We start from the raw sequence: 13021 nt of genomic DNA, 5'->3' as shown, positions 1-13021 counted from the left end.
ATGTAAAAGAGAGGCCGAGGTCACCTGAAATAATATGGTATGCTGTAGAAATAGGATATAGCCACGATACTCATTTCATGTTGTAAAGCATAGACAGACTGGGGCACATTTATTTGCATACCAGTGAGCGTTCACCATGGGAAATTGAATGGGAAATGACCCATTGTTTAAATCAAGTGTTTATGTTAAACATATTTTATTTATTTTTTAGAAGTTTTGGTGGTTTAAAAAAATCCATGCCCATATATATATATATATATATATATATATATATATTAGAAATCCTAAAATCATGCAGTTTTCACTGTGGCCACTAGGCCAAAAATAAGCCAGGGCTTCCTGTTCTTTGACAGCAGCCACATGACCTCATTGACTTGTATGGGAGATTTTTCTGTCCTGTTCTGTGACCTGTACAGAGGTCAAAAGGGCATTGATAAGCTGTGATATCACCTACTGTGAATGGTGGACACTGTGTTATCTATACAAAGGTGTTTTCTGTCATTGTAATCATGCCTGTGATGATAATGCGATGTTTACGGAAAGGTTTCCTGTATAGAAAATATTATTAGTGGCCAGTGCTAAGACTGCAGTATTTTAGGAATTTTGAGAAATAAAATATAGATAGTGACATGTAAAATGAAATAAAAATTTGCACAAAATTCTAAAAAGATATGTTTTCTGGGTCTGTACACAGCAGACACTCGGTGGAACAGGCTGTGACCGTCGATAACACCAATCGTCACTTTAACCTCTCACAATTGACCATATAAGCAATCAGTTATCGGGAGCAATCACTCCTAGTGACCAAAGTGCTCCCCCACAAAGAGATCACAGGAGCTGTTTGCTGTGGCAGGCCTCTGAGCCTTCAGAAGACCAGAGACTGCAACCAAAACGCCTATGAACCTCTGTCTATGGCAGGGTTTGATAGGAACAAAGTAATTATCCCATAGGCTGCAATCGTAAATCATTGTTGTCCATGGGAAGTCCACTTATTAAATAAAAATAAAAAATAAAAAAGATGTTAAATTTCCAATCCCCCTTTCACCATTTTAAAAATAAAAATAAATAAACCCTAGAAAATAAAGATCATTATCCCAAAATGCCTGTACTATTAAAATCTAAAAGTATTTATTCCTGTACATTAAACGTAACATACAAAAATATCATAATTGCCGATTTGCTGTTTTTTGGTCGTTTTACCTCCCAAAAAATTTAATGAAAAGTCATACACATGCCAAAATGGTATCAATAAAAACTAAAAATGTAAAAGAGAGGCCGAGGTCACCTGAAATAATATGGTACACTGTAGAAATAGGATATAGCCACTATACTGATTTCATGTTGGAAAGCATAGACAGACTGGGGCACATTTATTTGCACACCAGTGAGCGTTCACCATGGGAAATTGAATGGGAAATGACCCATTGTTTAAATCAAGTGTTTATGTTAAACATTTTTTTATTTTATTTTTGAAATTTTGGTGGTTTAAAAAAACCAATGCCTTTTTTATATATATATATATTAGAAATCCTAAAATCATGCAATTTTCACTCTGGCCACTAGGCCAAAAATAAGCCAGGGCTTCCTGTTCTTTGACAGCAGCCACATGACCTCCATGACTTGTATGGGAGATTTTTCTGTCCTGTACATGTTCTGTGACCTGTACAGAGGTCAAAAAGGCATTGATTAGCTGTGATATCACCTACTGTGCATGGTGGATGCTGTTTTATCTATACAAAGGTGTTTTCTGTCACACAGCTTGCAGTTTATTGGTTGCCTCTTCTCTCTGTCCACCTCTTTGAGGTGGATGCACATGCTCAATTCTATCCTTTATCCTTCCAGCAATATCTACTGTTAGTAACAATCACAGTTACAGGGGGAAAGCTGCAGCAGAAAGGACACAACCCCTGAGCTGTGGCAGGGGAGAGCTGCAGCAGAAAGGACATATCCCCTAAGTAAGGACACACCCCCTGAGAAAGGGCCCACCCTCTGAACTGCCAGCCTGAAATAAATTTAACAGAACAAATATAGCATGAAATATAGCATGAATGGGGAGATTTCTGGATCCATGTGAGGTACAGGGCTGGTTTTAACAATGCTAGAGAGAGATTGTCATGTACTATACAGTCATCATGGGATAGCCCCTTTAAAGTGAACCTATCCTTAATGTAGCTCATTAATATCAGATTGGTGGGGGTCCGACTCCCTACACCCATGACTATCTACTGTTTTCAGAAGTTCTAGTGCTGGAATGAAGCAGTGGAACTACACTTGAATGGTTTCTGTGCTGCAATAACCAAGCCCAGCCACTATACAGTGTAGTTGTGGTGCCTGATTCTAGCACCATAGCTTCTGAAACCAGGGTGGCGGAGGTGCTGGAGTCAGACCCCCTCCAATCTGATAATAATAACCTATTCTATGGATAAGTCATCAGAAAGTCCTGAAAAATCCTTTTAATTGCTTCGATCGCAAATTAATAGTGTTTTTCATTCTACAGTATTTCCTTTTTCCTTAATGCTGTTGTTCGAGTTATTTTTTGTTCTTTGTATGTTTCTAATTAGGCGAATGTAAGGGTTTTACAATGCACTTACTTTATCTGCAGTGGCTACTTTCTCAGATTTCATCTCAGGGTCACATGACCTGTGATGTCAGCTTCTCTCCCTGCTCTGATGATGTTTCGTGCACAAGCCTGAGAAATCCGATATGTGTCTCTACACGAGAGCCTCTACTGTGCCCCCCTGCACTGTCTGCCCTGTGTCTCCCTCTCCCTGGATTCTTCAGGAAACTTTAACCCCTTCAGCAGCACACACTCAGGGCTGGAGACTTTTCCGAGTAGCTGCAGGGAGTAAGAAGACACAGAATCTTCGATCCTCATCCTGCAGACACAGAGCTGACAGACTGGAGGAATTCTGCAGAGCATTGCACAAGAACAGGTAGGGGGAAGATCCTGTGTGTATCAGCAGTGTCATTGTAAAGCTAGAACTTGTAGTCCTACACATACAACACCCCAGCAGTCAGACATTGCACTCAGGGCAGCACTTTTATTAATTCCCTTTGCAGGGAAGGGGGAGGGGCACAAATATTAATGGGGAAAACCTCAGAGATTGTTGCTACTGCACGTAAACAAAGGGCCGGAGGAGAACCAGGCAAATGAGGAAATATTATTTTCATTTGCTTAGCTTAGTTATATACTGCTGACCATCAGATTTACAGTTATATATATTTTTTTTCATAACTCGGACAACCCCTTTAAGATACGCCGCACAGTCAGGTATCTTAAGGTGGTTTTGGAAGCCAAAAAAATAGGAGTGGATGATAAAAGTAGAGAAAGCATAAAAGACAGATACAACTTTTCTTATTTTAATTCACTCCGGACTTCCAAAGCTGCATCAACAGACCTAAATGTGGGCCTCACCCACACATGACTAATGTAAAAAATGAAAATCAGACATTAGTACACGACAATCTCTTTCTAACAAAGCCAGAACCGGCCCTGTACCTCACATGGATCCAGATATCTCCCCATTAATTACTCTGCTAGATTTATATCAAGCTGACAGCTCAAGGGGAGTGTCTATTTTGCTGCGCTAAGGGGGCGTGTCTTTTCTGCTGCAGCTCAAGGTGAGTGTCTTGCTCCAGGCCTTCTTGGTGAGCAGCCTTCTTGGTGAGCTAGACAAAGAAATAAGAAAAAAACTGTAGGTGGCGCTATACAGATACATTTTTATTAAATAACTCACTGGCTATGCTAAATATTTAATTGCATGCAATTACAAAAGTAATCAGATCCAGGAGCTGGGTTGAAAACTGTACAATTTTTTTTGTGAGACAACCCTTTTAATGAATATGTGGCCTCTATATCATCAATAAAGTAAGTGAATAAACCCAGCTGCCTACACTGTATTTTCCACAGTTTCTCATTGAAGTCTATCTTATTTTGGTAAGCAGGACATGTGGTGACTTTATCTCAATACATTGAGTATGTCAGAATAATAACCAATGCAAGAATGTATAAGTAAAGCGCGAATTGTTTAAGAAATTAACAGAGGCAAATAAGAAATGTGAATATACTTCCACTACATGTATGTATAAGATCGCCCTCTCTACATTCCTCTATACTTGTAGAGGCAGGGACAGGAGAGAGGAGGTTTGGATATTTCTGCACAAAACCAAAACAGGCCTCAATATACCAACCTTAAATAAGGGTATAAATGCAATAACCAACATATACCTACAAAGTTGTTCACTCACAAACAACGACACATGCCCAAAATAGTAGAAAAATATAAATCCATTTTATTGCAGAAAAAGTCCATATACATAGCATATCACAATATAAAAATAAGAATAAAGAGGAAACAACAGACGTATAAATGTGCCAGAATCACCTAACCTATGCTGCTACTACCCACATGTCCAGCGTGATCAAGATATAGATGTGTGCACTATAAAGCATTAATCTCACACAGTGACCACATGGGTATTTCCCACAATATAGGTATATCCACATATAGAATACATACTAGAGAGTGTATAATAACACTGATAAGTAATGCTAACCCAAAGCACAATACAGCAAGGGTAACAAAAAATTATATATAGTCATGGAGTGGGGAGGATACTCTTTATTCTTATTTTTATATTGTGATATGCTATGTAGATGCACTTTTTATGCAATAAAATGCATTTATATTTTTTTTACTATTTTTGGCATGTGTCGTTGTTTGTGAGTGAACAACTTTGTAGGTATATGTTGGATATTTCTGCACCTAACGTACAGTACATTTACGTTTTTTTAAGTCGTCACTCGAAAATGTGTGCAGAACTGAATCTCCTGCGCCCTCCCCCCTATACAAATGTGTGAGGAAGGAGCTCACAATGCTGCCATTTCAGTTTGTTATTTCAACACCTTTGTGGTTGTGAAGGGAGGAGATGGTCTTTAGCACACATCCTGTTGTGTGGTCTTTGTGAGAACAGGAAAGCTTAGAACTGTGTTACGCTATAGCAGATGAGAAACCGGCAGCTGTCTTCTTCTCGTTCCCACTGACAATTAGAAGCCAGCCTGTACGAATCTTCCACTATGATAGTCCATGTTTCTTAGTAAATCTTCAAGACTGGAGATGTTAAATAATGTCACATAAATTACCTGAATGTATATAGTTTCTGAGGCCCAAAAAGATCTTAAAGGGGTTATCCAGGAAAAGATATTTATGACTTATCCTCAGGATAAGTCATCAGTCTCAGATCTGCGGGGGTGCGACAGCTGGGACCCCCGCCAATCAGTTGTTAGAAGAGGCCTTGAGCCCTGCAGCCCCTACTTAGGCCAGTGACATCACTGTACCTTGGTCACATGGCCTAGTTACACCTCAGCCACATTCAACTCAATGGGGCTGAGCTGCAATACCAAACACTGGGACAATATGATGTATGGCACCGTCCGGGACCCCTGCTGATGCGATAATGATATCTTATCCTGAAGATAGATCATCACTATCTTTCCAGGATGACCCTATTAAGGTAGACATGCCATCTCACCTGTGTGTCTGTTTTAGTAATTACTCTCATTCCCCATGTAATAATCATCTCTTCATATATCTCTATGTTGTTCTGTTCTTCAGCTTTTCTTCTAGAAATTTACCAAAGGGTCATCAGAAAATGACTTGTAGATTCTATGTTAATCAGATTTTTAATAATTTCTGGTGATGTTTTTAATTTTACATGTCACTATCTATTTAAAAAAAAATTAAAATTAAAATCCTGCAGTTTTTGCACTGCCAACTAAGCCTAATAATAGACACCAAACTGGTGTAAAGTACAACTGGCTTAGTTGCCAATAGCAACCAATCAGATTCCACCTTTCATTTTCCAAAGGAGCTCTGAAAAATGACAGTTTGATAAATGACCCACATATCTTGGTCTGTACAGATCACTTTTTATCATTATAATCACAGGCAAGGTTACAATGACAGATACCACCTATATAAACAGTATAGATAACACAGGATCCATCATTTATAGAAGGTGGTGGTCACATCCTATCTATCCTTTTCTTGTACAATGACCTCCGCACAGGTCACAGAGCATGCCTAGAAAACTCTCCCATAGATGTAAATGAGGTTCCCTCCTGACTATTGTGTCTATAGGGCTGTCGTAAAGCATATCTAAATGCTGTTATCTGGTTATAAAGGGCATCTGTCAGCAGATTTGTCCCTATGACACTGGCTGACCTGTTACATGTGCACTTGGCAGCTGAAGGCATCTGTGTTGGTCCTATGTTCATATGTGTCCGCATTACTGAGAAAAATTATTCATTAATATATGCAAATGAGCCTTTAGGAGCAATGGGGGTGTTGCCATTACACCTAGAAGTTCAGCCCTCTCTGCACCTGCTGCATCCTCTGCACTTTCGTTGACAGGACCAGACAATGAAAATGTCATCACACCTGGCCCTGTCAATCAAAGTGCAGAGGGCACAGCAGTTGCAGAGAGAGCAGAGCCTCTAGGTGTAATGACAACGCCCCTGCTGCTCCTAGAGGCTCATTTGCATATATGAAAACATTGTTTTTCTCAGCAGTGAGGGCACATATGAACATGGGACCAACACAGATGCCTTCAGCTGCCAAGTGCACATGTAACAGGTCAGCCAGTTTCATAGGGACAAATCTGCTGACTTTCTGATCTGACATCCCTTGAAGTAGAGAAATTTTCCAGCAAACAAACATGGATGCCGACACTATTGTTTTGGTTCATCCCGGACCTTGGTCATGGCCAAACAGAGCAGTATGAGCATTGTGTGGGGGGTGTTGGACAGTCCAGCACTCCCCCCCCCCCCCCCTCCCTTCCACACATTGCTCTGTTTGACCAAGTTCAAGGACAGATCATTATAGCCTCTTTCTAGGAAAGTAATGATACATTCTTCTGGCAAATGGCCTAGAAACTGCTCAGTCCCATTCAAGTGAATGGGCCTGAGTTTCAGACCAAGCACAGCCGCTATATGAGCAACCCACAGAGCTTACTGGAACACTGTGTTTTCTTCAAACAGCTGATAGGTGGCGAGATTCACACCAATCAGAAATTGATGTCCTATCCTGAGGATCGGTCATCAATATTATACTCCTGGAAAGCCCCTTTAAAAACTGAGTACAATATTTGCACGTTAGTCCGCAATACAGAACCATGTTGTGCTTTGTATTGCAGTCAGTGCTATTACAAGGTACTGAAAAGAGCATTTATAAGGTAAAATACAGCCCAATACATACAATTGCAAGAAAAAGTATGTGAACCCTTTGGAATGATATGGATTTCTGCACAAATTGGTTATAAAATGTGATCTGATCTTCATCTAAGTCACAACAATAGACAAGCACAGTCTGCTTAAACTAATAACACACAAAGAATGAAATGTGACCATGTTTTTATTGAACACACCATGTAAACATTCACAGTGCAGGTGGAAAAAGTATGTGAACCCTTGGATTTAATAATTGGTTGAACCTCCTTTGGCAGCAATAACTTCAATCAAACGTTTCCTGTAGTTGCAGATCAGACGTGCACAACGGTCAGGAGTAATTCTTGACCATTCCTCTTTACAGAACTGTTTCAGCTCAGCAATATTCTTGGGATATCTGGTGTGAATCGTTTTCTTGAGGTCATGCCACAGCATCTCAATCGGGTTGAGGTCAGGACTCTGACTGGGCTACTCCAGAAAGCGTATTTTCTTCTGTTTAAGCCATTCTGTTGTTGATTTACTTCTATGCTTTGGGTCGTTGTCCTGTTGCAGCACCCATCTTCTGTTGAGCTTCAGCTGGTGGACAGATGATGGCCTTAAGTTCTCCTGCAAAATGTCTTGATAAACTTGGGAATTCATTTTTCTTTCGATGATAGCAATCTGTCCAGGGCCTGACGCAGCAAAGCAGCTCCAAACCATGATGCCCCCACCACCATACTTCACAGTTGGGATGAGGTTTTGATGTTGGTGTGCTGTGCCTCTTTTTCTCCACACATAGTGTTGTGTGTTTCTTCCAAACAACTCAACTTTGGTTTCATCTGTCCACAGAATATTTTGCCAGTACTGCTGTGGAACATCCAGCTGCTCTTGTGCAAACTGTAAACGTGCAGCAATGTTTTTTTTTGGACAGCAGTTGCTTCCTCTGTGGTATCCTCCCATGAAATCCATTCTTGTTTAGTGTTTTACGTATCGTAGATTCGCTAACAGGGATGTTAGCATATGCCAGAGACTTTTGTAAGTCTTTAGCTGACACGCTAGGATTCTTCTTCACCTCATTGAGCAGTCTGCACTGTGCCCTTGCAGTCATCTTTACAGGACGGCCACTCCTAGGGAGAGTAGCAGTAGTGCTGAACTTTATCCATTTATAAGCAATTTGTCTTACCGTGGACTGATGAACAGCAAGGCTTTTGCAGATACTTTTATAACCCTTTCCAGCTTTATGCAAGTTAATCGTAGGTCTTCTGAGAGCTCTTTTGTGCGAGGCATCATTCACATCAGGCAATGCTTCTTGTGAAAAGCAAACCCAGGACTGGTGTGTGTTTTTTATAGGGCAGGGCAGCTGTAACCAACACCTCCAATCTCATCTCATTGATTGAACTCCAGTTGGCTGACACCTCACTCCAACTAGCTCTTGGAGATGTCATTAGTCTAGGGGTTCACATACTTTTTCCACCTGCACTATGAATGTTTACATAGTGTGTTCAATAAAAACATGGTAACATTTAATTCTTTGTGTGTTATTAGTTTAAGCAGACTGTGATTGTCTATTGTTGTGACTTAGATGAAGATCAGATCACATTTTATGACCAATTTGTGCAGAAATCCATATCATTCCAAATGGTTCACATACTTTTTCTTGCAACTGTAGTATTTCATGAAGCACACTGCAATTTTTTATGCTGGTTCCACCACCATGTGATAATACAGTGGTTTTCATGCCTCCATTGAGATGTTTTGCAGGCATAATGAAGATCGGTGGGGCAAAGTTCCCCAATGTTGTGCATGACTGTCACTAATGGTTGTGTATTAAAGCCTTTCAAATGAAAGTGGAAGGCCAGATTCAGACAGCCTTTCCGATGGAAATATCCACATGGCATGGTGCATCCATTTATTTTTATTTTTTTGGAGTCTTGAACAGAAAACAAGATGCAAGCTGAGAGTCTCTCTGCATGGGCCAACAGTTTGTCTTGAAAAACGGAATTGCATCATTACTATAAACAGGTCCTTGTTCTATTCAGGTGCAGTCTGGACACCACATGGATGGAAATGACTGCCGTGTGAATCAGGCCTTAATCCATTTACTTGTGACTACATTTAATTTTCTCTAGCAAGTGAAGTGTGTACAGTGCTTTACACTAGCGCCCCCTGCTGGTCATGTATATGTTTATTTCTTCTATTTCTGTAAAGGTAACGGAACTAAAACTACTACATGTTTTTTTTTTAGATTATAAAGCCATGTGCTCCTGCATTAACATTAGATGTTTCTTTTGAGTTTCATAATCACTTTTTTATGCTTCTGGACACAATTGCCAATACAATCATTGATGCCATGCAGTTATGAACGGTCCATCTGCACTATATTTTATTATTGTTTTTGTGGTGTCCATGTTCATACATAGTTTTTCCTCAAAATTTTTTTGTGCACTTTACAAAAATAAGTGGTGGGAATGCTATAGAATTACCAAATGTGAAAATAACCTATTACCCTAAGATACCCCAAATATGCATTATTTTTATATAGTTGAGATCCAAAATAAATGTTGCGGGAGTAAATTAGAGTATTCACCTCTGATCTATCAACCTGATAATCCAGGCCTATCCAGTGTCCATTTTTTTAACGCAGGTAATTGGTTTGCGGTTTGACAACCTGGGGGGTCATTTATTAAACAGAAATACGCCTAAATTAGGCGTATTTCTGGAGCAGATTGCAGCGCAAAGGCAGGTTTGTCTTATTTACAATTTTCTACGCCTGGTTTAGGTGTAGAAAATGGTCTAAATGTAAGACAGCAAGCAAGCGGTCTTACGTTAAGAGGTGGTGGTGGATAAGCCAAAGTTATGTAGAGGCCGGCGCTTCTTCATAACTCAAGCAGATCCACCGCAAGGTATAGGGGTTATTAAGACCAGCATCTAAAATGCATAAATGTGCCCCCTGGTTCTTATGCTTTAGTTGCAGTTATGAGACAGTATGGTAGGCTAAGAGATTTGGTGTGAAAGTAGTTTTATTAGGATATTTTCACTAAAGACAGATGAAAGATTAGTAGCGCAATCTACAATATAAAAGACCCCACACAGGGGGAATATAAAGCAATGCAATATAAACAGTATGCAAAATATACAATATTATAAAACTATGGAAAACACAAACAACAAACAAAAGATAGTGGCCTTAACTTTATTTCAAAGGGCCCCACCAACTATTGTAAGAGAATTAAAACAGTAGCATAAGTGGTAATAACTTAATGTATATACCCTAGCACAGTATATCAGAAAACTCAGATTACAGCATATTGTCATTCCCTACAAAAAAGTACAATGTTCTTGAACCTGTGGGCTATGGTTGCTATAGTTATGCCCATGGGCCTCATGTGTCAGTATATCTAAGTAAGGGCTCATTCACACAACTGTTGCCCCTCCGTTGCCGTATTGCGGCCCGCATACGGCAGGTCCTCAATACACGAGGCCCCCGGCCGTGTGCATTCCGCATCATGGATGCGGACCCATTCACTTGAATGGGTCCGCAAATCCAGAGATGCAGTGTGGAACGTAACAAAAGCACGGAACAGAACCCCAAGGACAGTGGCGTCGCCGGGGGGGGGGGGCCAGAGGGGGCCATGGCCCCCCCTACATCAAGCGGTGCCCCCCCATGTGCCCTCCCAACTAAAATTTGGTACTACTAGACTAGTTGGTCTGTGAGTCTTGTGACATGACATGTGCTGCTTGCCTGCTGCGCTCTGTACCGGACATCTGATCTACTCTCTCCAGTCCACCCACCGCCGCCGCGCCGCATCCTCCGCCCCCAGGACCTGACGAGTCAGACTCGACTCAGATGACTCACTCAGTCAGTCTCAGTGGCAGACTGGCGGCAGTGCTGTGCATAAATGAATCAGCTTGCCGCTAGTCTAGACTAGCTCTGATCTGCAGGATTCATTCACAGTACTAATTGCGTCTGTGACTGTCTGTGGCAGCAGTGCGGGCTGCGCTCCTGCTCCTCCTCCGGCGCATGACGTCACTGTGAGCAGCCCGCCCACTGCATAGTCTAACCTGCTTAACCAGGCCCAGACTAGAGACTAAGACAGCGACGAGACAGCAGACAGTGTGGCGTGGCCCTACTCTACCCATATATACCGAACAGACACAGACAGACTGACTGAGACTGACCAAAGACCGACCAGACCTAGTGGTGATTGAAAGGTGTGTAGCACTGCAGCCAGGACACTGAGAGGTTAACTTAAAGGAGTTATCCCATCTGACAATGGGGGCATATCGCTAGGATATGCCCCCTTTGTCTGATAGGTGGGACCCGCACCTACAAGGAGAACGGAGCAGAGAAAGTGGAGGAGGGCGCACTGCGCATGCGCAGCCGCCTTCCGTTCATTTCTATGGAGCCGCCGAAAATAGCCGAGCGCTGGCTCGGCTATTTCCGTCGGCCCCATAGTAATGAATGGGAGCGTTGGCTGTGCATGCGCGATGCGCTCCCATTCACTTCAATGGGAGAGGTGGGGAGCTGTGCCTGGTGGTGGACGGACCCCTGGAAACCCGGGGTCCTCCAGCCACAACTCTCCCCACCTCCGTTCTCGTTGTAGGAGCGGGTCCCAGAGGTGGGACCCGCACCTATCAGACAATGGGGGCATATCCTAGCAATATGCCCCCATTGTCTAAGATGGTAATACCCCTTTAATAATATAAGGTTAAGTAGTGACTTAGTGGACTAAGTCTCTTTCTATATTTCTAACTAGACAGATTAGATCTGACTGAGTCTGAGAGGAGAGCTGGCTGGCGGCTGCCCCTGATTCCCTGAATCTTCCTGATTTAAAAGTTAAAGGGGTTCTGCACTTTAATTTAACTAATGATCTATACTCTGGATAGATCATCAGCTTCTGATCGGTGGGTCCGACACCTGGGACCCCCGCCGATCAGCTGCTTGAGAAGGCACCGGCGCTCCAGCAGCGCCGCGGCCTTCTCACTGTTTACCGCCGGCCCAGTCATGTCACGGCTCACGACTAGTATCAACTAGCGTGGGCGCGGCTAAGCTCCATTCAAATGAACAGAGCTTAGCCGCGCTCAGGCTAGTTGATACTAGTCGTGAGCCGTGACATCAGTGGGCTGGCGGTAAACAGTGAGAAGGCCGCGGCGCCTTCTCAAACAGCTGATCGGCGGGGGTGCCGGGTGTCTGACCCCCGCCGATCAGAAGCTGATGATCTACCAGAGGATAGATCATCAGTTAAATGAAATTGCAGAACCCCTTTAAAGTTACCGTCAGTGCAGCCTGGATGATTACAGTGTTTACTTTACCGTTTAGAGAAATCATGTTCAAATGTAAGCGGTGGGAGGGGGATCTGTGGTCTGTGGATGTCATGAGTCATTACACTGTTATAGGGGGGGAGGGATCTGTGGATGATACTTTTATAGTGTTATAGGGAGGAGGGGTCGGGGGTCTGTGGATGTCATGACACTGTTACAGGGGGGATCTGTAGATGACACTGTTACGGGGGGGGATCTGTAGATGACACGATTATGGGGGGGGAATCTGTGCCACTGACACTGTTAGGCTCCATTCAGACATTCGTAACAGCGGTAATGTGCGGGTCTGCATTTTTCTTTTCAGTAACGGAATTGCGGACCCGGAAGTGCGTGTCCGCATTTCCGTATCCGCTGGCACGTCTTGTTGCCCTATAGAAATGAATGGGTCCGCAATTCCGTTATGCAAATTTTGGATGTGTGAATGGGGCCTTATAGGGAGGGGGACCCTGGTATGACACTGATATGGGGTGGATCTGTGGATGACACATAGCATAA

This window comes from Bufo gargarizans, chromosome 1 (assembly GCF_014858855.1).
Source record: "Bufo gargarizans isolate SCDJY-AF-19 chromosome 1, ASM1485885v1, whole genome shotgun sequence".
NCBI lineage: Eukaryota > Metazoa > Chordata > Amphibia > Anura > Bufonidae > Bufo > Bufo gargarizans.
The sequence above is the reverse complement of the archived record's forward strand: the minus strand, read 5'-3'. Positions refer to the sequence as shown.